This window comes from Dermacentor silvarum, chromosome 6, assembly GCF_013339745.2.
Source record: "Dermacentor silvarum isolate Dsil-2018 chromosome 6, BIME_Dsil_1.4, whole genome shotgun sequence".
NCBI lineage: Eukaryota > Metazoa > Arthropoda > Arachnida > Ixodida > Ixodidae > Dermacentor > Dermacentor silvarum.
Window position 1 is genome coordinate 69324052 of NC_051159.1, and position 21280 is coordinate 69345331.

The 21280-nt window shown below is 44.6% G+C and overlaps 1 long non-coding RNA gene across 1 annotated transcript; it reads right to left on the reverse strand.

Moving 5' to 3' along the window:
* Window positions 1–1620: 1620 nt before the first annotated feature.
* Window positions 1621–18915, reverse strand: LOC125946256 (uncharacterized). Its single transcript, XR_007467502.1, has 3 exons — window positions 18651–18915; window positions 3190–3413; window positions 1621–1721 (listed from the first exon to the last, which is right to left on the reverse strand). It is a non-coding gene; the product is annotated as an uncharacterized LOC125946256 (long non-coding RNA).
* Window positions 18916–21280: the final 2365 nt, after the last annotated feature.

Here is a 21280-nt window from a genome sequence, read left to right on the forward strand (position 1 = left end):
TACTCCGCCCTCCGGTGAAAGGGCGTACCTCGTTCGTTCCGCCACCTTGCAAGTGGCCTCGACAGTGACGAAAGGCCGCATAATAACCGTGACCGAAATGCCGCGTACGCTGACACGTCTAAAGCAATACAGCATGCGAGTCTCCACCACTACCTTTCCCTCTCTTGCGGCGTCGACCAATAGGCCATCCCGTTTCGTGCAACGGAAGTTGCCTGATGGTTACATAAATTCAACAAAATGAATATAAGTTTTGTATGGTATTTATGTTACTACGAATGGCCTTGCTTGGTAATATATTCAGGACAGAGGTGTTTCAGATTAATAGAAAGCAGTCTTAGCATTATGCTGTCGGTTCGGCATGATATTCCCGGAATGCTCGAAATGACAGTGCAATTTAATACAAAGGCCACATACAAAAAAAAAGTGACAGTAACCTGCACGTGTACCAGCTCCCGGTATATTTCTTCTTCTTCTTCTTCTTCTTTTGATGATCAGTATTCTTTGGCACCTGTTTCTCATCCGGTCGATTTTGGTCATAACAAAAATGACATCGTAGGCGCCCACACCTCTTTTTTTTCTTCATTTTTTTCGTGCGACTAATCATAGCACTTGTTTTGAGCACTTGATCAATTGTTTAATCAGTGTTAGTCGGCCTATGCGCTTACAATATGATTACGTGAAGTTTCGCGGCACAATTTAAGGGTGCATATACAGTATAAAGCGTGAATGTGCGGCCGATGTCCATCTGCCCCGAGTATCGCACTATCTGAATTGTCGTAGTCTGCTTCGCTGAACAACCGTATCGTTTAATTTCTCAACGCCCGTTTGGATCAGAGTCATCTATGCTTGCATGTCCAGATACTGTCGTCTGACAGGACAGTTAAATTTAAATTTGACTGTTTAGATCAGTTATGTGTGCGCTTTTGCAATCAAAATATTAGTTTCTGGGAATACGAGAGAAGAAGGGGAACCGAGGGGCTCGATTTTGGTAATCATAACCACATAAAGCCAACAGACAATGAAGCCAAGGAAAGCATCGGGGAAATTAAATGTGGTTGAAATTGGAATGTAGAAAATAATGAAGAAAAGGGAAAAGAAAGTGGACGAAAAGATAACTTGTCGCCGGCGGGAGCCGAACCCGCAACCTCCGCATTACGCGTGCGTTGCACTACCAATTGTTCTACGTCGACGGCCATCAATTCGTCTACTAACTTGGGTATTTACGTTTACTAGATCTAGCCCTAGTCGCGCTAAAAGAGATGTTCCACATCCGCCCACCATGGTTCTGAGTGGCGCTGGCTAACACTCCTAGGGCGTAAGATGCTGAGACGGTCATGCTTGTTTAGCTGATGGAGTGATAGCCCGGGAATTTCCGAGAAACGCGAGATCGTACTTCTCCTCCTCTTGCGTTTGCCCAAAAAGACACGAATGCTCGGTAACTAAGACACGTGTCAACATTTCCGTAGTGCAAGGGACGCAAATTCCATAACTACAGACGACCACAGGCCGAGAAGGGCTATGACGCCTGCTGGCACAGATGACAGAGAAAACCAGAGACATGCAGCAAAGACAGAAATTGTAGGAATACTGAAAGTAAAATCTCGATCGGAAAGAGCTTACCCTCACTGGAATAGTCTCCATGACGGAACATTGGCCGCGTGACACGCACAGAGGGGCAAAGCAGTGCTGTTGACAAGACATCGTGATAGGATGCAGTGTACCTGTCACAAAAAGATACAATGATTAAAGAATTCACTAGGAGTTACGTAAGCAGTGTAGCATCTCTCTAGGTGCTCATATTAAGCATACGGATGTACGTTGGTTCTAGCGTTCTTCAAGCAACGCGGCTACCTGAGACAAGTTTGAGACATTTCGTTGCCAAATATTCACCCAATTCGCGGCCGCCAGAAAGATACAGCGGAATTAATTCAACTCACAGAATTCTTATCGCCGGGAGTCTCCTCGTGCAAATTGTTCACGCGATGACACGTGGTGAAAGAGCGATTACGAGAAATGGCTGCATGTTCAAGACAATTAGCTTCATATAGCAGATATAACCCCAAAATAGACCAACCTTAAAGCATCGATTCCCTCACCAGACACTGATAAGAAATGTCAAGCACTGACATGCCTTCTGACTAGGCAGACGTGTTAGCTATGTTCTGCTTAGCTATGGATCTCAGGAGTACCCCGTGATGGTCGTCAAGGATTCCAAGTGGAACACTGGGAGCAATATTTAATGACGAGCAGCTATAACTTTCTCCAGCGACATACAGCAGCAGCCGCACAACACAATAATAATGATAATTTATTGCACTGTCTTAGATACACGCATGAACTTGGGATACAATTTTTTTTGTCGAGCTAAGTTTTCCCGGATTGGGATTTCAATTAAGCAGGTCAACGTGATCTATAATCGTTTATTCAGACCCACCAAAAAATGCAATAACGTGTGTTCTAACCACTACATTTCACGCCATGACGAGCGATTAAACAATTCATTTGAAATACGCCTGATTAAAATTCATTTTTTACAACGAAGCTTGCCAAGCTTCCCTTGAACTTACTTTCGTGTTAAATATGTTTCAAAAAAATTTCTCTTGCACATTTTAAGCTATGGGCACCGGTTGCTGGCGCTGCAAACAATCAGATATGGCAAGTGCATTACTGCTTATACATTATTGCAGACGCATGCTAGTGCAAGCATGGCCTTCGAGCAAATTTGCTCGTTTGTTTTTCAAATATTCAAGCTTTTAGACATTTCTCTCTACTAGCTGAAGCGAACTGCGCTTTCCCAATAGAATGCATGTTACAGTATGAACTTGAGCAAATATATTAACACATACGTTAAGATTTTTTTTTAAAGTTTCTCCATAGGTGCTTTTACATGTTGCGGCCCAAAATAGGGGCATTCGCCTAACCAAGCTACAGTTCGGTGCTGCTTTATGAAACGGCCCGCTCCTTGCATAATTGCAAGGAAAATAAACTTGACTTGAACTTGAACTCACTGTTAGAGAATCCTTTAAAGGTGGAGGACGGTTTATGCTGTGTGAGCTGTCTCGAGTGATGCCAGTGCACATGTTCAAAACGAAGAGAGCCGTATAGTGAGCTTGGCGGTTTGATAAGAAACTCATTTGGCGGTGTACACTGAATTATATAATCGATATTGAAGAAAATAATAGTACTCACAAGCTGGTCTTACCGTCTAATGCTTGCTCCTGATGTTTGAACAGCTGTAGTCTACGGACGCTGCACGTTGCTCAAGGTGGCTCGTACTCGAGAGTACAAATGGTGGCGCCCATCACCGGTAATGCGAGATTGAATCTCCCGCGTTGGCGCATGCCGGAAATGTCGGCTCTCTGTGGCGGGAGGCGCCGCAACAGCGCTGGAGGCGGCAGCGGAGAACTCTTGAACTGCAACGAGAAAGGAGAACGAGCGAGAGGAAAGTTATGCAGGCGCGCCTCTTGCGGTGGCGGCCTGAACTTCGAACGCAGCTCCACGTGGAGTGGCTGTACGCCGTTAAAAACAACGGCGCCGGTTTGCGGAGAAAGGGGGCCACACGTTCAAGAAGTTTGCTTTATTCCAACCTGAAATGTTTGCTAGCTGTAAGAACTACCAAAAATGGGAGCACAATAGCAGCAGCGAACTATAGTAGAAAATTTGAGGCCGGATTTACGATGGTAAATTGAGTACAATCTTCGCAGCAAAGAGCTTGCAAAGTTGATCTTATCAGGGTCCCCAACTTACGATGTTCTTTTTTCGTTTGTCTGCCATATTTTTTTTTCGGGTGGTAATCGCGAATTCCTCAAAGCTGAATAGTCAATCATTGCTCGTCGTCTTCTTCTTCTTCGTGGGGTTTTACGTGCCAAAATCAGTTCTGATTATGAGGCACGCCGTAGTGGAAGGCTCCGGTTTAATTTTGACCACCTGTGGTTCTTTAACGTGCACTACAACGCAAGCACACGGGCGTTTTTGCGTTTCGCCTGCATCGATATGCGACCGCCGTGGCCGGGATTCGATCCCGCGATCTCGTGCTCAGCAGCGCAACGCTTTAGCTGACTGAGCCACCGCGGCGGGTACATCATTGCTCGTGGTTCGAGCTATGTTTTAAACTAGAAAGTGTGCCGGAGACTATGATATAAATAAAATACATTATTTTAACCAATGCGATTTTGATAAACAAGTCTCACATTCAGAAGATGCATGTGGCTCAAGTAAGGGAGAAAAGAAAAAAGAAAGGCTAATCATTTATTAGATCATGGCTACGCTTCTTTTGTTATTCGCCTAGATTGTCACATGGCATACTGTCAGAATGAAATTTCATGCAAGCATAGAGGCCCGTTTCATGCAGATTTCGAAAGAACCTCACCTTATGAAATGTATAGTCTTCAGGTCGGTCACCCCTTCACGTAACACCCATAAGTACACTTTCGTGAACTGTTTTTGTCCCAGAGCACGTTACTGAGCTACGTTTGTCAGACTCATGAACGTGTTCATTAATATATAGTTTTGTATCTCTTCCAAAGAGAAATAATAAATTTGAAAGCTACTTCTTCTTTTTAACTGACATTCCACTATTTAGATTGATCTATTCGTTACTAGCTCATGAATGGCCAGCAGTTCACGATACACGGGACAACAGTAGCGTTCCACGAAGCTGTAGCTGTCGTTCCATAAAAGTTAATTACCAGTAAGAAACCGCATGTTTTCTTGTGCCCTACGTGCGCACTCATGCAGAGACATTGCAAAACGTAGACGTGCATTTTCTATATATGTCGTTCGGTTTCGTGCTGTGGTTCCCGTGGTGATCCTGACGCTTCGGACCTGTGGAATCAGACTTTCATGTGAAATAACTGGAGTTCTTTTCATTCCCCAGCATGTTGGAACTATTGGCATACAACCGGGACTCCTTTAAATAGTTTAAACCATTTGGACCAATGGACCACCATTTAAGAAAAAATGGTGGTCCCAGACAACGTAGCCCTTATACTTTTGAAAAAGACTGTACGTTCCAGGTACGAACTGAATATCTTGCGTAGTGCAATCTATTACGAGTAACACTATGAGTCAGCAGCACGGAGACCTCGATATTCCTTTGGGTAATATTCACCGTCTCTTTCCTTGATGTTTTGAAACAATTATCGATTCGCTAATAAAAATACGCCAATGAATGCGTTATCAAGTAACTTTCTCCTGCGAAAAGTCGCTACAGACTTACGGGAAAGGATTAAGTCGCTGTTTCAGTGTCATCTTCGTCTGGAAAAACTTGGGGTCCCATTTGAAACTGGTGAGGTTAAACAGTTTTTGATCTTCCTTGAAAAAGTATTTCTTGCAGTACCCTACTACGTGTAACTATTAGGTTCTTGCACTGCCTGTATCTAAGCCGTATTGTTTATAATACCAGATAAATTTTTAACCTCTTGTTCATTGTTGCACTTACTGCAAATTTGTTCGGTGTAATTCTTATCGGAGGCCCCTCACAGTAGTTACTTTTGGGTCTCCCCCTCAAAACGTACCATATTTGACCTACGTATTGTATATATGTATTTGCGCTAATAATCTTGAACATAAAATGGTAGGCAATCGTGGCTGATACGAGCTGCTACAACGAACTTACTCTATCCGGAGCCCTCCACTACGGCGTGCCTCATAATCAGAACTGGTTTTGGCACGTAAAACCTCAGGAAGAAGAAAGAACTTAATCTGATGTTAGAAAACGATATCAGACCGTATCTCCTGGTCTTGAAAATATATTGCCAATGTGCCCAATGCAATATACCTTAAAGGTACACTGCTACCATATGAGTGCTAGACGGCTAAAAACTATTGCACGGGTAAAACGAAATGCATGTGTAGGCTGTTATTTATTGAAAATATCCTTCCGAAGTGTTTTAAGTAAACATTGCAATGTAAGTATAGCACAAGTGAATGTAGTTCAACGGAGTACTGACATGACTATTTCGACTTTTGACTTTCCGCGCTACATGCAAGTCCTGGACCTCCAGACCCTAGAAAAAGTACTGGCAAGCCTTGAAGGGCCCTAAATAATTTATTGCAGTAGCTTTTCTATAGATCCATTTTCGGTCTGCTGTCCAGAAGGTGTATGTGTCGTGCCCTCATGACGCAGAAGGTGGTCACGTGGGAGTAGGACATCATGACGTTTTAGCAGTTGCTCCAGCTCGCTCGGTGATCTGTTAGGTTGCTACATCGCGTCCGCCGCGCAAAGAGTAGCAGCAGTGGAAGCCTATGCCAAGAGAGCGGAGCGAGTGACAAAAAGTTGCGATATCGCGCTCTCACGTGACCACCTTCTGCGTCATGACGTCATGACGCTTACACCTTACTGGCTCATAGAGCAACCATTCAAGCTTTCCTCTTTCTTTCTTTTGAGGGATAATATAGGGTGTTACGCAGAATGTGGAAAATGGGACCTATAACCGCTGTTAACTGACGTACTCTTGCTCTTTTTTTTTTCTGTTGCAGGTGCCGAAAAAGCGTCGCTGTGTGCCTCCGTCGGTGTGCACGTGTGAATACCTATTTGTGGTGTATGGTCAGTGTTTACTGGTGAAAATTCGTGTATTACGACAGTGAGAACGATCAACTAACGGATATTTCAATTATGGGTGAGTATTGGAAATAAAAGTGCTGTGATGTATTTTTTTTATGTTGATGGCGAAATTTATTGTGGTTATTGAGTTGGTGAATTTGCTGGCAATTTAGCACCACCACTCACAATGAAATGACGCAGAAAAAAAAAAAAGACAACCATACTGCGCGCACGAGTATAGCGCTTCTATCTGCTATGTCATTTACTTTTAGGCACATGTTTATTTCAGAAGTGGCTTGCTGAGTGACCTTCGCTTTGTCTCTTAGTCATCATGCCTGCGACATTTGTTCCTTACGCGCTGACGTAGACGCCTAATTTCGTTTTCCTCATTTCCATATTTGAATATGCGCCGGTTGCCAGCCACGGGTAAACAATGTGTTTGTTACCTTGCCCTACTCAGCTGGAGGTGGGCAGACACAAGGAGCCGTGTAATATAGACAACCACACACACGGCGATATATGCATAACCAGGAGCCATGCCACGCATATTACGCAGTACAAACAATAAACCAGTATTTCACGTCGATTAGGTCGTAAAACGCTGCCAGTACGCAGCACCGTGAGTCTTATAGCATGCCCGGTGAATAGCTTACGTTGTCTCGAGATCTTCCGTAACGTGTGGTCGCTGCAGGTGAAGGCGCATTGTATGTCTCACACTCTCTCCATTTTTTCTCCCTCTCTGTAGCACTAAAAGTCGTCACGCGTTCGTACACAGTGACTTTCGCGTTTGCCTGTTTACATACGTTCCTCGCGTTTCAGCGCCCGCGCAAGGTGCTGTTCTCACGCGTGCACGTGTGGACAGAAGGCTATACGTGCTTAGACTAAAGGATATACCGTTATCACCGGTCTGTTTGCGTGCCATGACGGAGATCTGTGTCCTCATTTGACGTCATCTTAATGTCGCTGGCCACTTAAAGAACAATCGACACTCCATTTAGGACAGAACTGCGCGGCCTTTCGTGACCATCACGTCTGCGGGAAGCTGCTCACGGCGCACCTTAAAGCACGAGAAAGCACATTCGAGATGCGTGTCCGATAACTGCGTGCTGCATGCAGATGGCTGGGAAATGTATGACGCGGAATGTGTCGTTGCGCGTTGCTTCGTCTGGTTGCTCTCTGCGGATAAAGCTATGCGAGCTTGCTGCTTTCGGCTCGAGGTTTCCTCGGAACAAAATACTGACCAGCTTTTACGCTTTAACACGGGGTGCTTTGGATGACTGCGCTCCGGCACACGGTTTACATGTGGCTCGAAGACAGATGTTGGTTTCTAAACTAATGTAAATATACTGCTGTGTTCAGAAACTAATACGTCTGTGGGAAGCGCGCCACAAACTAAACGTGAAAGTCGCGTACTCCTTGTATTCACAATATCACTGCAGCGTTTGTACTTACCGTCCTTCGTTGTAGTTGTGGCCGAAGCAAAGCACTGTACACTCAGCAGGCATTTAAAATATGATGTCAGTCTGCCTGATGCAATCGTGCCGCGCTGTTTGTCGATCATTCCTTGTGTTATGTGTCATGTCGTATTATTTGTGTGTTATTCTACTGTCATTTGTTGCATCATGTGTTGTGTGTATTGTGCATAGTTAGGTACACCAGGTACATTTCTTTGTTGTTCTGGGTGCAGAATGCTAATTTTTGATTCCTTGTCTGCAGTGGCCTATGTTTTATGTGTTATCATATACGTACCTCTATTTGGTGTTGTGTCCTTCAACTGTATGGATCGTATAGAGATGGAGCAAGTGGTGCTATTTCGAAATGCCATTTATGACGGCAAGAATATCGAAAATTTACATAACAGTAGCAAACTATACGAATTGATGGTTGCATGTTTCTTCATTTATCAGTTGCGCGAGTACAAAAAATGCCTATAAGAATGTCCGGGCGTTTTCGAGAGATTCTGACTTCACCTGAACACTGATTGTCATAATGTCCTGGTGTAGAAATTGTGTGTGGGGTATAGATATTTTCTGTGTAAACCTCAAGTCGCAATATATAGCTACCAGCAATATCCAGGAGAATTATTATATTTTATGCAGTTCAGAGTAAAGCACTGCACTGGCCCGGGCTAATGAGTTTATGAGCCAACATCATCACCTGACCGAGCTATAGGCTGATGAGCTTATATATAGCTCGGACCTTCGAACACATGCGGGCGCTCAGCATAAATCCGATTCATTTTGTGCAAAGCTCAAGTGAAAACTTGGCAAAAACTGGCTGTTAATTACCTTGGCAAACAAAATAAAAGATAGAAGTTGTAATCCTTTTTTGTTTGATGTCATTGCGTAAAAAGCTTTCAAATTATTTTTGTTGCTTTATTGTTACAAAAACATTTGCTCTCGCGAAAAAAGAAAATTATACCCCGAAACGCTTTTGATATGGTCTAGCTGGTACCGCTTATCACGATTGCACTATTTGATCGCTCTCGACACGATTATTTTATTGCGATAGCAATTATATGGACACTCCAAGTGGATTTCTGCCATCGCGGTCGCCGTGAGGTTCCGTATGAAGTCCAACGGCGATGAAATCGTCGCCGCGCGCCGTATGCTCTATGTTCGAGTGAAAGCGCGCGAGGGACGCGCGCTTTCAAGGGGAGCGAACGCACGGCGGAGAGCAAACGCGACTTCTTCCGTCACGCGAAAGGCCGTGGGGGGATGGGAGGGAGGGAGGGAAGGCGACGTATAGCTGCGGCACCAAATGCGTATTTATATAAAAACGTTGGGAGGGGAGAAAGTGGTAAAGACTTCCGACGCTGCTCGACGAGTGTCCCGTTCTGATCTCGTCGAAAACCGTCGAGTCGCCGCCATGGAGGCTCCGGCAACAGTCACCAACGTCGCGCGCGTTCGGTGCGAACGCGGGCAAAACACCGACGACGGCGACAACAGTTCTACGCGTTGCTGGTGCTGCTACATGTCCAAGTTTATACAGCTGATAAAACTACTATCCTTATTCCATCGCAATTGATGCTTCGCCTTTTAGGCGAAACTGCGATATTTTATTGCAATTGCGTCATGTTAATCGTTTTGTTATTTATTGCTCCACATTAAAGATTGCTTTATGGTCACACAAGTACGCATACATTGCTTCCGCCTTAACAGTATTCGCAGTGTTATTCAAAAAACCCTCTGTGGTGGTGTAGTGGATATAAGGCAATGCGCTGCCAAGTCCGAGGGCACGGGATCGAATCCCGGCCGCTGCGGCCGGATTTCGACGGGGGTGATATGCAAAAATGCCCGTGTAATAGGTGCATTGGGTGCACGTTAAAGAACCCCAGGTGGTGAAAATTAATCAGGAGCCCTTCACTACGGCGAGCCTCATAATCAAATCGTGATTTTGGCACGTAAAACCCAGAAATTTTTGTTTCTTCAAATTTGCGCATTGAGAATTCCTTCCTCGTGGGCACAGATTGGTTGGTATGGCAGTGCATTTCCAACATTTATTTTTCGTGCCCAAGTTAGAATATGCGCGTTTGAACATTCAGATCCTTTTGCACGTAATAAATTTTAAGGATGTTTTGCTGCTATAACAGCCTTTTACTTGAACCATTTTACTGCGACAGCCATTAGCACATTTAAAAGGCGCTCGCGCCGCCGCCGTCCTGCTCTGCACGGTATCGACGCACATGCGTATATTTCCGTGCATGGAGGGTTGCGTTTAGCTGCAAAAGCGTCGAAGATATAGGTCACGCTTAAGCAGGATATGGGACCGGGCTAGTTAGTACTCCATCTTGTTCCATGCTGCGTAACAAAATAAATGCTTCGCCTTGTGGCGAAACTGTCACATAATTTACTAGCGTGTATAATTCTTGGGGTTTACACCATAAGATGGACACAAGAAGTTTTGTACACTTGTGTACAATAAATTGCCTTGCCAGAAATATTTTAACCAGGTTTTGATTCTGTCGGCCTTTCCTGTTAGCTGTACACGTGCTTTTTATGAAGCAATTGTTCGCGATGTTTTATTGTTATATACTGCATACAGTATTATTGTAATGTCTTAGAATACATCGCCCATGCAATGACAGTTTTAAGGCATGCAGAGGCTCAGTTCCTCCGGCGGGCCCGGGCCAGGCCGGGTCTGGTCATGGAGGCATGGACCCAGGCCGGGTCCGGGCCTCATAGGGCGAGCCGTCCCCGTAAAGTTCGGCCAATGCAGTGCTCTAGTTCAGAGTTAACCCTCGAATGTTTTCTACGGATGCCCTACCTAACACATTTGCACGACCTGACAGCCTCTTCAGCCGATTACTTGGCGGTCTTTCATTCTCGATTCCACACCAGGCGCATTGGAGTTTCGATTCACATCGCCCCCCTTGGCTTTTCCCTCCACTGCCGATAAATGCCGACACTGTTCGAATGGACAAGAAGAATGCTGCTTGCAAACTTTTTGCCAAAATATTAACTCTGTCACCCACATGATTATCGCACTGAAGCAGACACGCTTATACTGACTGTTCAACAACTTCGTCAGGACCAGCACCCACATTTTTAATTCCATAACTCGAAATACGTCAAATTTGCCGTCTTTCACATAGGACATCATCAATTACAGCAGAGATCCATGCGATACTATTGACCGCTCACTTGTTTCAAGCCTGGGATAAAGCTCTCGTGCGGCCTATTCATAACAGATTCAATTGAGGTCCGCTCTTGAATGCATGTAGCGTTTTTGCATGCTTGAGTGATCAAAACGTAATGATTATCTATCAGACTTCCCTGAAAATAGATCTACAGCTATATCGTTAGGGCATCAAACGAAGCTGAAATGGAGTCCCGGACATGTCGGTATCGCAGGAAACACCCAAGCCGACAAATTGGCCAGAGATGTGCACAACATTCTGCTCCTGCCACACTAACTCGATTCACGAAGACTGACTAACATTAGAACAATATAACTGTGCAAGTCTACAACACAAGTTAATCGATTTAATGCCGATTCTGGTAACAACCTTCTGCATAAACCTGGCCCCCATCTGTAGTTGTTGAGCTCTGCTGGTACTGGCAGCGACATACATGCAGACTCAATGATTCATCACCTCAGTTTGGAAGTGTCGTGTGCAGGTAGCTTTTTCTTTCATATACGCCGTTCAGCTATGACTTCCTGCACACGTGGCCATTCATGGCGAACGTAGAACATGTTCTCATTAGCTGCCCTAAGTTAGAGCAGCCAAGCTCTGCTTGGAGGATAACAATGAATCGCCTTGATCGTCCTTTCGGCACGTAAAAGTTTCTTAGAAAAATTATAGGCTAACGTGTTTATATTTATAATGACTGAGAGAGAATGTTTATAATGGCAAGATATAAGATTGAAAGCATACTAAAAACCAATGGCATATACCCAGTAGCGCCAGAGGTACATATCCAGTCGCCCCTGTGCCACACAATTTTAGACCGCATGCTCTATGGCCGGGATAGGCCCACAAAAACGGTGAGATAGGCTCGCTCTCCAAAAAAATATTCACAGTCACTTAAGAATATGTGATTTGAATGCGAAAGCGTGATGACTTTTCTTAGTTATCCCTTTAAATTAACACTCTACCTTAATCCACCTTTCTCTAATTTGTACCAACCTTATTCCACTGTAATCCACGTCATTCAAGCTTAATCCACCGTAATTCATATTGAACAGCTTTATTCCACCTTAATCTACCTTAATATATTTTAATACACCCTAATCCACTTTAATTTACCTTAACCTACCTTCATCCACTTTATTCCACCTTAATTCACTTTAATCCACCTGAATCCACGCTGATGATGATTTTCTCTGGCACTCGTTGCGAACAACGGCGGCTTTTGTGCATCATGGGACATGCAATGATTTCGCATTAGAAGTGGCTAGAGTCGGAGAAGAATTTTCCGCATTAATAAAAAGCAAAAAAATACGGCAGTTTTCTTTGATTACGGTCTGGCATGGACACAGCTTCTCAGCAGGAACGCTTATGTGTGCGCGCGCCACGCTCATGCCAACTGTTTCCCCGCCGATTGAGTGGAGCGTGATGGTGCATCCAGTTGCCTTCGTCGTTTTTGCAGCGAAAACGCACTGCTCGTGTCTGGAGACCTGGCCTCTCCTGACCTTTTGACGGTATGCGCCGTCCATACCGTGACAGCAAAATAGCGGCTGCAAAGCTGACAGCGTGAACGCGTCTTGAGTGTCCGCATAACTGCTACCTCCAAAATAGTATATAGCTGCTTTGATGCCTCGTCAAATAGGCATAGAGAATGTATTTTTGGAGTACCTCATAGAGAAAGCAAAGGAATAAAAGAAAAGGCAGGGAGGTTACGTGACACAATATCCGGGTTGTTGAAGGTAGGAGAAGGGGGAGGATAAAAGGTAAAGGAATACAGATTGCCCACCATCGGTGCGGGCACCACACAAGTGCAAAATCGAAAAAAAAGAAGAAAAGAACTACCCGCGTTGGAGTACTGAGGTCGTTCGAAGGCCGCGCCCCCCCCTTGAAGGTCAGTATTGGAGTTATCTGAGCATCATTAAGCCGTATAAAGGACGAAAAAACGAACGATGGTGACAATGCCAGCTTGAAGTTAAATTACCGCACCCGCCAATTTTGACGTCACGGATTGTTATGGGTTACCCTCGGCCCTAGTTATGAGTTTATGAATGAATAAGGGCTAGATTGATTTCCGATATGCGCAATAGCCCTAAATGGCTTTATTGGCCATTTATTGTGCAGCACTTGAACGCCGAAGCAGCGACAGTGCAACTGACAAAATAGACAAGAATCAATCAATCAATAACTCAATATCAATCGTGAGTCAATCACTCGAACAAACAAGTAAAATAGTCAGTCGGTCGGGTCGGTCGGTTGGTCAACGCGCCGATTTATATCATCATCATCAGCCTATGATGATGATGATGATGATGGTATCAGCGTATATTTATGTCCACTGTAGGACGAAGGCCTCTCCCTGCGATCTCCAATTACCTCTGTCTTGCGCTAGCTGATTCCAACTTGCGCCCGCAAATTTCCTAACTGCATCACCCCACCAAGTTTTCTGCCGTCCTCGACTGCGCTTCCCTTCTCTTCGCACCCATTCTGTAACTCTAATTGTCCACCGGTTATCCATCTTACGCATTACATGGCCTGCCCAGCTCCATTTTTTCCGCTTAATGTCAACTAGAATATCGGTTATCGCCGTTTGCTCTCTGATCCACACCGCTCTCTTCTTGTCTCTTAACGTTAGGCCTAACATTTTTCATTCCATCGCTCTTTGTGCGATCCTTAACTTGTTCTCGAGCTTCTTTGTTAACCTCCAAGTTTCTCCCCCATATGTTAGCACCAGTAGAATGCAACGATTGTACAATTTTCTTTTCAACGACAGTGGTAAGCTCCCAGTAAGGATTTGACAATGCCTGCCGTATGCACTCCAACCCAATTTTATTCTTCTGTAAATTTCTTTCTCATAATCAGGGTCCCCTGTGAGTAATTGACCTAGATAAACGTACTCCTTTACAGACTCTATAGGCTGACTGGCGATCCTGAATTCTTGTTCCCTTTCCAGGCTATTGAGCATTATCTTTGTCTTCTGCATATTAATCTTCAACCCCACTCTTACAGTTTATTGGTTAAGGTCCTGAATAATTTGTTGTAATTCGTCCCCATTGTTGCTGAATCGGACAATGTCATTTGCAAACTGAAGGTTGCGGAGATATTCACCGTTTATCCTCCCTCCTAAGCCTTCCCATTCTAAGAGTTTGAATACTTCTTATAAGCATGCAGTGAATACCGTTGGAGAGACTGTGTCTCCTTGCCTGACCCCTTTCTTGATAGGTAACTTTCTAATTTTCTTGTGGAGAACCAAGGTAGCTGTGGAATCCTTGGAGATATTTTCCGAGATATTCACGTATGCCTCTTGTACTCCTTGATTATGCAGTGCCTCTATGACTGCTGGTGTCTCTAGTGAATCAAATGCCTTTTCATAATCTATGAAAGCCATATAGAGAGGTTGATTGTACTCCGCAGATTTCTCGATTACCTGATTGATGACATTGATATGATCCATCGTAGAATATCGCTTACTGAAGCCAACCTGTTCTCTTGGTTTTTGGTGGCGTGGAGCAGAGGTATCACACCCGGCTTCTAATCTGAAGTTCGTAAGTTCGAATCCTCCTCCAGTCTACTACATTTTCAGGCATGGAGTTGCGCTTGACACTACAAAAAAATATTGCCGAGAGCTAGTGGGGCTATGCTAGTCCAGGTGCAACTAAATTAGGAAGGCCCACTAAGCTTCAACAAAGTAGGGCTAGATTATACAAAAGAATCCACACAAAACTAACTGGCGTTTTAAAGAATTCGCTAGCAACGCAAGGTAGAAGTTTAACCTTAAATGCGTGATCAATGCACGCTCAAGAAAGTAATAATTGCTTCACTTCTGCAACAAAAGAAGTAATAAACAAGACAAAAGTTGTGAAAAATAAGAGTAATACGAAATATTCCTACACAAATAATTTATGTACCGTGGTCATTGCACTGTAGACTAACGATTATGCAACAGTTTGCACGTTTCAAAATTACTCGACAAGTGTTCAACAGTCCAGAAAAAAAGATTGCCTCCTCAGTGCTTCAACTGTACTACGTATACGCTATAATGGAGTCAGTCGCTCCGAGCTTTGTGCACAGAATAGGGGGATATAGGCGCTCTCTGCTATTCCACACGGGCTTAGTCGGGCGGGATTTTGGCAATATAGCGAGGGAACCGTTTTGCACGGAGGCAAGGACACCCATAAAGAAAAGGTGTCTTTATTGCCGTAAGAAGTGGTTTTTACCGGCCCCATCAACGCGGCTCTAAAGTTTCAGCCTTTTGCATAAACAAGCGCTTGCCAACTTGTCTTATATGGCACCCGAAAGCACGGATCTCGAACGTGAGAAGCGTACGTAAGAATTCTCTGGCACGGCGCCATTTTCAGAGCTCCCTGATCACCTGGTAATTATATGCGCGGGTACACAGAGGGTGCATACTGCGCAGATGTGGGTGCTCCACGGCCGTACTGCAGCCGAACACTGCAGTCAGCCTTCACGATAAAAATAAAAAAAATAATAAGAATCGACTTACTCTGGTATACCCGGTGGCGCAATTGGAACGAAGTGTCGTATACATGAGACCAATTTGCATGTTAGTATAAGTACTGTACGACGCTGAATCTCGCCGACGTCTGGTGTGGAGCAATATATATATATATATATATATATATATATATACATTTAAACTGGGTGTCGCAAGATCAGCGGGACGAAATACATAATTAACGATATCATTGAATATCTTGGGAGCTGTCTCAGGGCACATACGTTAGATAAACTGATATGGCATATATTATCTTTCCTGCACAATCAAGCGAGTGCATACCACATGGTGCTGTGCCGAAGGACATGTTTCTTTTGCCGCAAATTAAGACACAAACAAAAAGGGAGAAAGATAGACGATGGCACGGGTACTTATGTTTCTCCCTTTTTTGTTCGTGTCTTAATGTGCAGCAAGAAAAAAAAAACGTGTCCTTCACCAAGCACCAACTAGGCCAACAGTTAGAGTGCTATGCGTCAGGTAAAAGCTGGCATTAAAGCAGCTTGTATAAGCTAAAGCTGGCTTTCAATTTAGGCGCATTACTTTGCTGTCAATGTGTCTTAAAGAGCTGTAATTAAACGCTTGGTGCACGATGCCGTTCTGTTTTTCGATCGCCATGATTGCGGTGAGCCATAAACATTGCTGTCATCTTAAGCATAAATTGACTCACGTAAACAGGAATAATGACAGTTTGCATATCTGTACAAAAGCACGGCCAAGTGACAAATTATTGGGACTGTTAAAGGCACATTGAACTCGCAGACAGCTAAGGACCTTTTATTTTCTTTAGAGTCTCACTACAGCCAAATCTACAGCAGACAAAAGTCAAGAATTGGCAGAAACAGGGAAATAACTATGTGTCAAGCATGACTTGCGTAGTCCAATAATAGTCCTTCGCGAACACGTTTAGCAGTCCTTTTTTTTTCCTTTTTTTACAGCGAAGCTCTTAAGGGCTCAGCCTCCGATGGTCGTGTCCGCGTGTAGAAAAAAATTCTTATTGGTGGTATGCTGTATGTGCGAGTGAAAGCGCGCGAGGCGCACGCTTTCACGGGGAGCGAACGCACGGCGGAGAGCATACGCGACTTCTTCCGTCGTGCGAAAGGCCTTGGGGGGTCGGGAGGGAGGGGAGCAGCACCAGCAACGCGCAGAACTGTTGTCGACGGCGGCGGCGTTTTGCCCACGTTTGCACCGAATGCGCGCGGCGTTGGTGACGTTTTTATGAAGAACGGGCCAACCTTTGCCCTATACCCTATGGCGGTGTACCGTAGCGACCATAACGCCATGGTCCCTGCTGGTCACACAATCACATCTTAATAGTCATAATTGGAAATACATAATTCACACCATAGTAAAGCTTCTCTGGTCTTCCATCTCCACCCCATTGGAATGGCTGAAACTTTTTTATTGTTCATGCACTGCTGTATCTCAACGTCATGCTTTCTACTTGGCTCGTTTCGTCGAATTACAACTTTAACTATTCCGTTGTATTTGTTAACTGTTACTTCACTAATGTATCTGTCCGCTGTATACGATATTGCATTTCATTGATAATATACCACGCGCTTATGCAACTTACATCTCTATATCGGTTACGTAAGGTGCGCGTGATTCCACTATGCATCCTTCCTGAATAATCCTCATTATTCAGTGCATGCATGGCATCTATAAATAAATAAATAAATAAATAAATAAATAAATAAATAAATAAATAAATAAATAAATAAATAAATAAATAAATAAATAATGTCTGCGCACATTTACGTAAATTAGCATAAACTAGCTGAGCCGTTGCCTAGCAACCGCCGCCACTGGCAGTGCCGCTCGCCGCGCCATCTGGCGTCGTCTAGACGAGTTACCACGGCGCGGCGACGCGCCGCCGCCGCCGCAGTTGTGTTGCAAGCGTTCGCCGCTTGCATCTGGCATGACGTAAGAGGAGGAGCCGGAGAAACCGCGTTGCAATAAAGGAGGTGCCGGCATTGCATCGTATATATAGAAGGGGCGGCTCAGTGGGATTCGTCGGCAGATATGGAAAGTGAGTCGGAGAGACTGAAAGTAGCCAGGCTTCGTCGTCGGAACGAAACCAAGAGGAGGCAGCGAGCCGAGGAGATGGAGGAAGAACGAGCCGCACGCCTTGAGAAGCATCGTAAGTACGAAGCGGCCAGGCGAGTGGATTCAGATGAGGATAGCACCCGAAACGTGTTCAAGTCACTGGACGACAACCCCATATCGTCCCGCCTCACCGACCATCGGGCCGTCCTTGTGACAATTAAGAAACAACAAGATGAAGACTCAAAATAAATGCGTTACATTTTAAAACTGTCTAGTCTTTATTGTAACCATAACTTAAGGAGATGTAACAACCAAACCTAAACACTCAGACGTACGAAGCTAAACGATAAAGATGTAACCGTAGAGAGAACCAAGCTAAACAATATTATTAACCGTACCTCTCGCAACGCACACCCACGCATAACTGAGTTAAGCCACAGTCAATTTTTTATTGCCACTTCTACTGGTCATCAACGCTCACCTACATATTTCTCATAGAACAAATGGCTTCCAGCAGACCGTATGGACACGGACAGAAAGGACGACGACACACGCCAGCGTGTGTCGTCGTCCCTTTCTGTCCGTGTCCATACGGTCTGCTGGAAACCATTTGTGCTATGTGCAACCAACGAGCTCAGGCAAACACTATTCTACATATTTCTTTTTTTATCATGGACCTTGTTATAATATAACCACCCTTGTTTGCAGCGGGGGCAGCAAAGTGCACGCAGTAGCAATTTTCTTGTGTACATATGCAAATATACCTGTCACGCCAGTCACCATGCATGCATTGAACCATAGGAATGCAACCGCCTGCAGTGAGATGACAGGTTCATGTTGTTTCATGCGCCCGTTTAAACTAAAGCCGCTACACTTTGCTCGCATACAGCGGGACAAGCGTATATGGGATTGCTTACCGGTTCTCGCGCAAGCCCGGCAATCTGGTATCCAGCTTTTCTCGTCCGGTTCGATATTGGCGTCCTGTAATCAGGTCGTAAATACTGCCTTCTGTCCTACAGCACTGCACGACGTCTGCCAAAGGTCCTCTTCGGCTTCTATACTTCCACGTGTGCAGGAGCACTTGGCTATAAGGTATTTCGCAGCTGGCTCGATAGGGCCCCTGCAAGGATAAGAATGAACGTAGAATTAAAAAAGAAATTTGGGCAGAAGTCATCTGCAATGAATAAGTATGCGAATAGCCGAAACGCATCATGTGCGAGGCGTGTACTGTAGCAGGAGCTCCTCTCTCGCGGTTTCTTCTTGGCACGTTGCGCCACCTAGAGGTGCTGCCACGAAGTCCGTGCCTGCCCAATAACACACGCAGTGGCACGTACCAACGGGAACGGCCCACATTTCTAGACTGCACTTTGAGATCGGCCCATACTCTTGGTTAGATAGGTAGCCGGAAAGAAAACTGGTCTGCAATGCCAAGAATGCCATTCGCATTAAAGCGATACACTTTCTGCCGCGTTGCATATCAGAATGGCGGCGAAAAATATCGAGCAACCGCTTCCCACACTGCTCGAGGGCACTGCCATCAAAAAGTGTTTGTTCAGGCACAGTATATAGGGACGTTTTCCTGAGAAGTCTATTGGTCGCTTATAGATTCGTAGCAGGTGATTTTATGACCTTTCAATATCTATCAAATAACGCTTTAAATTTTCTACAAAGAGTCGACTTGGAAGTCTGCCGGCAGCAATAGGTCAAAAGAAATACATTTTTGACGACTTCCCTTTAGGGACACTACATTATACCTAGATTTACACAATTTATACGAAGGCAACGCAGTGCAAAGGCCGTCAGTAGCAATCGGTTATCTACAGTTGTCCCACCCAGAACATATTCATTAAAAGAGCATGTACCTTTTCCGACAGCGCTATAGCTAGTCGGCCATAAAACAAGGCACAGTAGTTTTCTGTACAATAAATTGTTTTATGTTTAAAAGGGTATATAGTGAACCTTAGCTTACAGTGAAACCACGATATATATAGTTCCTATTAGCTTTACAAACCACATCTTCAGCCAGATTTTTTTCTTTTTTTTTTTGCCTTGAAATCCCTTGCAAGCGCTGTAACCTTAGGAAACAAAGCACGCCAGGGTACAACGAAAAAAAAAATTCTGTAAGTTTACTGCCCATGCCTTTATACTCATAAACCTGCCTGCCCCGCCTATGAGTTCACGACGGAGACTACAAAAGACGTTTAATTTTGTGCAAGAAAAAAAAAAGGATGCCACAGCAACATGCGTCGATATTCTATTTGTTCCGCAAGTGGTGGTCTGAAGAACGCTAAAATCCCGTCCACCTGCAAAGCTTGTCATAGAACGACGTGAATAATAGTGTGCATAGATATATTAATTTATCGTTGTGTCACCCCTCTCACCGTTGCGGGCTCAGCCGTTCGTGTCCATTTCACCGAGAGAAACCATACCGCGCATACATCTTCTTTACATTGCTGCAATGCACGCCGTATACTCATGACCTTACTAAAGGAGAATATTTTCAGATTCAAGTTCTACGTACAAAGTAGCTTTATAAAGTAGCTTTCTGTTCACAATGCAACCTGTATGTGTTAAAAGAATTTCATGCATTCCTGAGCTTGCAACCATGCACCGCGATATATCTCAGTGGTATACGGCGTTGCACTGCTGAGCTCGAGGTCACGTGTTCGATCCCTGCCGCGGCGGTCGCACTTCGATGGGGGCGAAATGCAAAAACGCTCGTGTATACTATAGATCTAGGTGGAAGGTAAAGAAACCCAGGTGGGCAAAATTAACCCATGGTTACCCACTACGGCATGCCTCATGTATAACCGGATCGTTGTTTTGGCACGTAAAACCCCCCGAATTCGCTATTACTTTTTTTTTAATTCGCGAAGTGCCAGTGCATTCTTATTGTTTTACTTGTGTGGGTCGGTGCCACTAGCATTGCACTGAATTGTGAGTATAACATGTATACCTGTTCCCTGCCCCTCATGGAAAACAGGCTCGCAGACTCTCCGGTGAGACAGGACTGTTCGTATGCTCTGCATTAATCCACCGATGTTTAAGCTATATATATATGTCACTTGCCTCACCTTCCTATCTCTTCTCGTTCCAGAGTATAATCGAGCAATCCATGACATCCAGTGGTGACGTAATCACCAGTGGTGACGTGGTAATTGAATTGGTCTTTCACAGCCCTTGGCCACCTCCGCACAGTGCTGACGTCAACGCAGGCATCACCGTAAAGTGCAGTCAGATGGCGATGAATGTTGATGGGCGCACAGGCATCCGCAGTCAGAAATTCAATTACAGCCCGCAGTTTCAACCGGACGTCACCACTTGATGCCATGGATTGCTCGATTATCCTGGAACGAGAAGAGATATAGGAAGGTGAGGCAAGTAGTGACATATACGTATAGCTTGAACACCGGTGCATTAATGATAAAGAGTTCAAATTGTTTGCAGTAATATTGGCAAAGTAGTGGGCTTGGAGGCATTACTTTCTGAATCGCCCTCGTATATATTAATGCGAACAGTTTGGCATATGAGCATAACTATAGTGAAA